This window comes from Bactrocera neohumeralis, chromosome 6 (genome assembly GCF_024586455.1).
Source record: "Bactrocera neohumeralis isolate Rockhampton chromosome 6, APGP_CSIRO_Bneo_wtdbg2-racon-allhic-juicebox.fasta_v2, whole genome shotgun sequence".
Lineage (NCBI taxonomy): Eukaryota > Metazoa > Arthropoda > Insecta > Diptera > Tephritidae > Bactrocera > Bactrocera neohumeralis.
Genome location: NC_065923.1, coordinates 36,163,071 through 36,171,361, shown reverse-complemented (window position 1 = coordinate 36,171,361; position 8,291 = coordinate 36,163,071).

Here is an 8,291-nt window from a genome sequence, read left to right as displayed (position 1 = left end):
GGAACACATTCCCTGTTTGTGCTTGCAATTTGTAGTATTAAAATCAACCCTGCGGGAATACTTTCGAGTGGTACATGGGATATAATTACACGTCCATACACCTTCATGCATTTGTATTTGTTTCTACGCGGAGGGTATTTGAAACATCGCTATGCCCAAAACATTTCGTTTAGAAATACATAAAAAGAGCTATAATTAAGCTCCAAATTAAACCCGTCTTTTAGTATAAAGTATGAAAATAGGTAAATCAGACTTGCACGAATAGTGAGATATGTAATTGAAATTCATAGAGAATCCTTTCAATACCTAAAAAAAAATTTTCGAACTTCCGGTTGACTTCATAACGCATATATCGGCCAATATATGTATTATCTTAATAAAATTCAGAGAGTTTGTTTTACTGACATTTTTGTACCTAAAATAGATAAAATTGGGTGAAAACTTGACCTAGCCCTCATATAACTAATATCAGATTTTCGAACATCCGGCGGACTTTACTCCATATGAATGGTTATTGTATGAGTGTTACCTTTATGAAACCCTGGAAGACTTGTATTAGGCTGCGGAATATTAATTGTACATCCAATATAAGTCAAGAAAACACCAAATTTGATTGTAATTTATTCACGGCTTCGTCGAATAATAGTAGTCTAATTCCTTCCTGAAGGAATTTCCCGGTCTTTGAACTTTGCAAGTTGCAAGTATAAAATGTTGGGACACACACCAACTTAGCCTTGGTACGTAAAATGGATAAAACTGGTCAATACTACAACCATAATATAAGTATTATTGATTTCGGATTTTCCATCTGACATTAAAGCGTGTGATAAGTGTGATATTTTAGTAAAACTGAGTTTCCGTATTTTCTGAAAAGTAATGTGAATCAGCGCTGAAAATGATTAAATAACGTGCATAGATCATACATTTTGGCGTTGGTGCCATTTTCTCATTGTTCGTGACTCAATTTGTACATATATGTATATGAATGGTAAATTATAAGAATTACATACTTATGACCTTAATTTCAGTATATATTATGTGATATTGGAATGAGTATATGTATGTGAGTATATAAGCTGATATAGGTAGATAATCGTGCTGTCAAAGGGCGCCGGAAACTCTGTTTCTTAGAAAAAAAACGCAGATTTTTGGATTACTTGTAGATGGACGCATCTTAACATGCTAATTATTTCATGAAATTAACTTCTAATATGTTAATATTCCCAGAATATACACCACTTAATGAAGACGTCAGTGACATAGGCAGCGAGCGAACATTCTTGTTAACTTAGGGTTGAATTAAAATTATGAAATGAAGTGGGCGGCGATGGGAAACAGTAATTTTTGTTAATAATAATATAAAATACTTGATAGAAACTGGCATCATGAACTTTGAATTTCTCTATAAAAATCAATAAAGGTAGTTAACCTTTATAAAATGTGCTCAGTAAAACTGCTTCGTAATCATTTTATACATACTTATTTAGTAAATTATTGCTAGAATCAATAGTTCGATAACGTCTCAGTCTCAGTATGCAACTATTAAAATGGAAAGATACCTTTATTTTTAAATATTGCAATTTTCTTCACTTTTCTGGTTAGTTGTACACCGATTTAAAAAACAAACTTTGCCATTTAAGCCAAAAGTGAAACAAATTATGTCACACGTGGAACTCAAACAACAAAATCAACACAATTTCGCTTCGAAAATAATTTCAACTTTGACATTTGTAAATGTAGGTATGTAAGGGACTGATGCTTAGATATGTTATTCATACTTCATTGATGGGGGCGCAGACGTCCAAAACCGCTGGCGGATAGAAACAGAATTGCAATTTCCCAATTTTCATTCGAAGAAAGCTATTCACATATGTACATAAGGGTGTCCATTAAAATTTTTCTATCAAATGGCCCCTGAAATTTTAGTTTTGTACGAAAAAGAATACAAAGTAAATAAGCTCTTTATTTTTTATTTATTTTATATGGGATTTTTTGACATTTCGTAATAAGACATTTCTCTCCAAAGCAAATAAATCTACAGGATTAAAAATGTGATACTCGATTACAAAATTGTATGCCCTACCAAAATTGTCTAATTGATTCTTTTCATACGTACACATGCATTCTTCCAAAAATTATGCGCAGTTAAAATTAAGTATCAAATGTAGGACAACATGTCGTATGAGCAACACTGAATGTATAAATTGCTTGTATAAATGCTCAGTTATTAGACGTATTACTTAAACTGCATGTAACTAATAAAAGAATGGTTTCTGAAATTTTTGATATAGATTGTTTGCGTGAGAATTTCATTATTTCAAGGTTTTAGGTTTCCTTGCTTCATGAAACGGAAAAGGAATATAACTTAAGCAGGGTTTAAATTGAAAACAAATTTTTCTTTACGATAGATCCTTAATTTTGGAGTAAAAACTGAAACTTGAAGGTACGTTTGCGAAATGATAAATAACTTGAGAAATAACGGACACCCTAATGTACATATGTACATATTTCGCATTGCAATGGAGAGAAGGGTGATAGGCAATCAACATTTCATCACAAAACTTGGAATGACTAAATAGAAAGTCTATCGCCTATTGCAATTAATAATAGCTGCATAGTTGAAATAACTTCTGCTGATGACTGCTAAGACGTAACGAATTAAATATTTAAAATATCAAATGAGTAAGTAATAATTAGAGAGCTACGAGTATATACCATGTGTGCGATATTGTCTATTCAATTACATTCTATAAATGTATAAAAAGCAAACTAAGAATGGCAGATTATTTGAGATGTAGGCCAGGATAGAAAATTTTTGAAAGAAAGCAAAATTGCGGTAGATTGAAACCCATTGAAAATTACGCCAATTAAAAGAAAAATAATTTACGTACGTTCTGAGCACTGGAGGAGGAAGGCTGAATTTTCTAAGGTTATAAACGGTTTAACTATCTCATTGGCAAGCTCATAGCCTTTACAGATTCCGGTGATTGCGCTGTGATCAAGCGCCCGCACAAGTCTAGCATGGTTCTTCTTTGATGCTAACGAGGTCATGACAAACGGCTATTGTAGTGACTGTCCACCTCTCTGAAGAAAACTAAACTTAGGAATAGTACATCAACTGATACTTTAAATTCAGCCACCTGAAAAACCCCTACCCTTCATCTTAACTTCTTTTCCAACTTACAAGTCGCTAAAAAAGCCGATTGCATTTGTTGAGCATAATTTGCTTCAAGCATATTGTGAGAAGATGTCGAGATCGAGATCGAATATGTATTCGAAGTATTCCAAACTTAAACGCGTTTTTCTCAAAATGGTGTTTTCAAGGTCGGTGACCAACATTATTCAAAAACGGCTATACTGATTAGTCTCAAAATTTAACACGAGCTTCTTGAATATATTTGTTAGTACCTAAACGAAAATTAAAATCACCGATCAATATTTTTTTATAAACAATTTAGGTCGAAATTTTGGTGAAAAATGGATTTTGTCAAAAAAATGTATATTGCTTATTGATTAGTTACTAGATTTAACATTATATTAACGAAATCTGTTTAGTTTTTTAATTTCAGCCGATCCAGCTCAAAGACATAGTGGACACCGCAAAACGTCTTTTATGAGAGGAGCTCACGGTAATCAGCTGTAGTTCCTTTCCAAACAAACATCTTACTAATACTAAGTCATAAAATACAGCTTAAAGATACCGTAATATGTGTGCAAATTAAGCAGACTTCTACGAATGCGCTTGCTAACATTTATTTTTGTCTGATTTGGTTCGAACCATGCGGCGATGACGACTTCTCCTTTTATACTTACGATTTTATTAATCTTGGACCCAAAAATTTAAATTTTGTTTTTCATTTTCGATATTGGGATTAAAAATTGAAAATCTAATTTCATTGAGAATTAAATTTAAAATTTCAATCTGGCTGTGGTCACATACAGTCATAAGGATCCGTTGATTCGTTTATATAGTTTTGTTTGAGGACTTAAATTATTTTCTATTCTAAGCATACAAAGATGATTAATGAAAACCCGATTTTAATTATGATGCCTGGTGGCACTCTTAAAGACAACTGTGGAAGAAATACCATATATAACACAGCAATTCTGTGTTAAATTCACCTAAAACAATTCTCAAGTGTTAAATATGCCAGCGGCTGTCTTAATATCGACATAAAAACTTAGAGAATGGACATAAATTACTACGTATGAAATTAAGAATATTCTGAATCTAATATTCTGCACCATCATTTTGCAGAATCTATGCTTATTTTCATAACTTTCATTAACTACTGTGTAGCTACAAATCTTAGATTAATTTCTAGTGTTATGCAAGCAAATACCAGTTTCTTCTCGTGTTGTCTTAAAAATGCTTAGGTAAGCAAAAGAGTTTATATACTTTCTCATGGCGACCTAAAAAAATAACCTTTTCACCCTTTCGTCTTACTTTTATGCCTTTTTCCCATTTATTTTTATAAGTTCATCCCCCCAAATAAATAAATAACAAAGGCTTCGCCGCCAGCGATTCAGCGAAAAAGATCTGAAAATCGATTTAGCAAAATGAAACGGTTAATATTTCATACAATAAAACCAAAATGAGTATAAGAAATGTACGTACAAAACTTGTTCAACGCCTCTTTGCTACAGAGGAAAAATTTGGCTTTGCCATAATAAAATAAATCCGCTTAATTTGCGCTGTTGACCACTGACCCGAGGTTTTCTCAGAATTTTCTCTTTTTCTCTTCGCTGAATTCCACAAATTATTAATAAAAAATATCCTCTCCAGTTTCGGTGTAGTCATTTTTTGGCTGCCAATACGCTATAAGCGCCAGTTTAAATCTAATTCAGTATGCCTTTTATGTACTTGCGTAACTTTTTTCCTTATTCGAAGGGATACCAGGGCAACAACGAAACTACTGTGAAATCAAGGATTTCTGAAAGGAAATTTAGTGAAACTTGCTTTGCTGATCCGAATTTCCTCAGTTTTTGCTTTCTTACTATCCAGACCAATATATTCAGCAATTTTTTTCTGAGCGTGAGAGTGTAAAATTTTGTGCAGAGGTTTTTTAGACATATTGTTTTCATGCGGAAATAATACTAAAAATGTAATGTTATGGAAAACTATTTAACTTAATTATAAAGAGAATGCCAAACGCATTATGTTTTTAATTTCATTCGAGAGGCCCGCTTGTTTTTACTTTCCCAAAAGTTTCCTTCAATAAATTGATTGCTGTCTTGGCTGTATGACAATCCATTTGAGTCTGAATAAGTCATTATTATTGGCTTCATAGCGTTCCAAATTGACTGTAACGTTAAGGGTAGGCATTAATTTTCATGAGATATACAGCAATGACACCCTCTGCTCATAGAGCACACCAGACATTGACTTTTTGAATATCAAAAGCACATAAAATGCGAAGTTTATTTTTTTAACGTATCCACTCTATAAAAGTGAGCGTCACCATTGAAAAAAGGATCTTATGAAAATTGGGATCGGTGGCCATCTCGTTTTGAGATCACTTAACGAACGAGTGACGCGCCAGATGGTCGATCGCTTTCAATACTTGCATGAGTAGGATTTTGTTAGCCCGTAAACCATGGCCTTTCCGTAAAATCTTCAAATTGTTGCACACGTTAGCCGATATGTTCATTCGGGTATTTTTCTCTACGTATCTCCGTAATGCATTGGAGTTAAAATGGTGCGAAATCGAAAGATGTTTACCGACTCTGCTCAGAGATTATGTCAACTGACTACTGGACGGAGCTGGCAAACGTTATTCCAGAGTAATTCTGTTCCTTATGAAATGACAAACTAAACTGAATATAAATCAAGTATCGGCTGTCAAAACGGCCAACTCCGAAGCAAGAATTGTTTCATTGAAAACCATTCTTTACCCGATTTTTTTCTGCGTGAAAATATAAATTTTTTGTCAACAAAATAACGAGTTTTTCAATAGGAACGCTACAGACCAATAGGGACAGGAAACAACGCCATATTTTTCCTTGATCTTTTGATATTTCTCTTCAGGTTTGCCATTTCATCATGGAAAAATATACGATCCAACCACTCTTCGAAATTAATAAAGTTTACTCTCGAAACTCGGAGTCAATGGCCTCAACTTTAAGAGCGCTACGTCCAATTTATGGTAGTCATAATCATCCTGTCAAATGAACAATTGAACGTCTAGTGAAAAAATTTTAATCCACAGGCACAGTACAAAATGTTCCCGTACTAGTGAATCAAGACAGTGCCAATAGTGTCCAAAATATTTCTACCGCTAGCGCATCAACTGAGGAAGTCCAAATCAGTCTCTCACACGTCCTTCTCAAGCGTCAATCTCTTAGTGTAGTGGTGGCGAGTTTTGCGAAAAGATTTTTGCCTACCACCAATCAATTTATCGCAAGAACTAAAGTCACTTGACCACCAGAATCGTCGTATGTTTGTGATTTAGGCTGAGCAACAACTTGAAAATATTCTGGATTTTCATCGAAAAATCATCTTCAGCGATGAGGCTCATTTCTGGCTGAATGGCTTCGTCAATAGTCATGAGTCACCATTGCATCCAATAAAACTAATACAGGGCGGTTATTTTCCGGCTATGTCGAGTATTGCTGAAAATGTGTACGGAAATGTTTGCACCGAAACTGGTTATTTTAGATTTTGCACTTTATGACCTACACAGTAGTAAAAATTATTTCCAACCGTACAGGGGAATTATTTAACTAATATTTACACTTGAAAATAAGATAATGATTATTTATAACAAAATAACGTTTATCAATAATTAATACTCTGAGTATGAGCATAAACATACGTGGCATTCGTAATTAAGGCAATGCGAATGAACATTTGAAGGCATGAATGAAATTTCAAAACAGCTGAGTGCTATTCAAATAATTGAGTGAGAGAGTGAGAGCAAACGCGCAAGGGAGAGTCAACACATTTCGAATTTGTCTCAATAAAAATGATGCTAACCATGAAATGCTACTTAAAAGCAATATGATTGAATTGTTGCAACTAAGCAGTGACGTCATAGTGAAAAGCACATGTCAACAGAGAAGAAATGCTGTAAAAAACATTAAGGTTCTTCAGTATACAAGGTGTGTTCAAAAAGTATCGCGAAAGTTTTGCTGACAGTTTTCTTCGATTACAGGGGCGTGGTGCAACATGAGTTCTTGCCACAGGGAAGAACGGTCAATAAGGAAGGAAGCAATCCGCCAGAAACGCCCGGATTTGTGGAAGAACAAAAATTGACTTTTGCACCACGATAACGCCCCCCTGCTCACACATCGTTGCTTGTGCGCGACTTTTTGGCCAAAAACAACACACTAATGATGCCGCAGCCACCGTATTCCCCAGATCTGGCCCACTATGACTTTTTCTTGTTCCCTAAACTGAAGAGGCCCATGAAAGGACGACGTTACGCTTCTCTTGACGAGATAAAGACGGCATCGAAGGAGGAGCTGAAGAAGATAAAAAAAAAGATGTTTTGAAGTGCTTCGAAGATTGGAAAAACCGTTGACACAAGTGTATAATATCTCATGGGGACTACTTTGAAGGGGACAAAATAAATATTCATGAATAAATCAATAATTTTTGAAAAAAACACAAAATTCGCAATACTTTTTGAACACTCTTCGTATGGCAGATACTTCTTTAGAATGACCGGAAAACTGCATACGAGGTGTGTTCAAAAACTAAGTGTAATTTTCAGTTCTTGAAAAAAAAAAGATGTTGTTGGCTTCAAAAAACACTCCATTCGATGGTAAGAACTTATAGTTAGTGCTAATTCCAATCGTTGAAACACTTCATAAACTCGTTTTTGGTAAAGTCTTTAGTCCTTTCAGCAGATATATCTTGTAAAACGATCATCTCTTTGAAGCTCTCTATATTTTTGGATATAGGAAAAAGTCACACGGAGCTAGTCTCAGCATGCGAACAGGCAAGATAGCAATATCAAGTTGAAAAAGAATATGAAGGCTTTCACATTTTTAAAAAATGTTTAAAAGAATTTCATAAGATTGTAATAAAAACAATTTTGAAGTAGGATAAAAAGGCGACAAAAACTTTCTGATGATTTTGATGTTAACATTAACGTTTTCCTGGCACATAGGTTTTCAAAAAAATTTGGTGGAATATTTCCAAAAGTTTATAATTGTTTCATTTATATATTTTCATTCATAGAAAGAAATCCTTTATTCGAAAGAGATGCTTGTTCGAAAACACGCTCGTACTCGCGCGTAATTTCTAGCTAGCGATGAAACCTCTATTGCGGTTGCGCTGTGCTCCA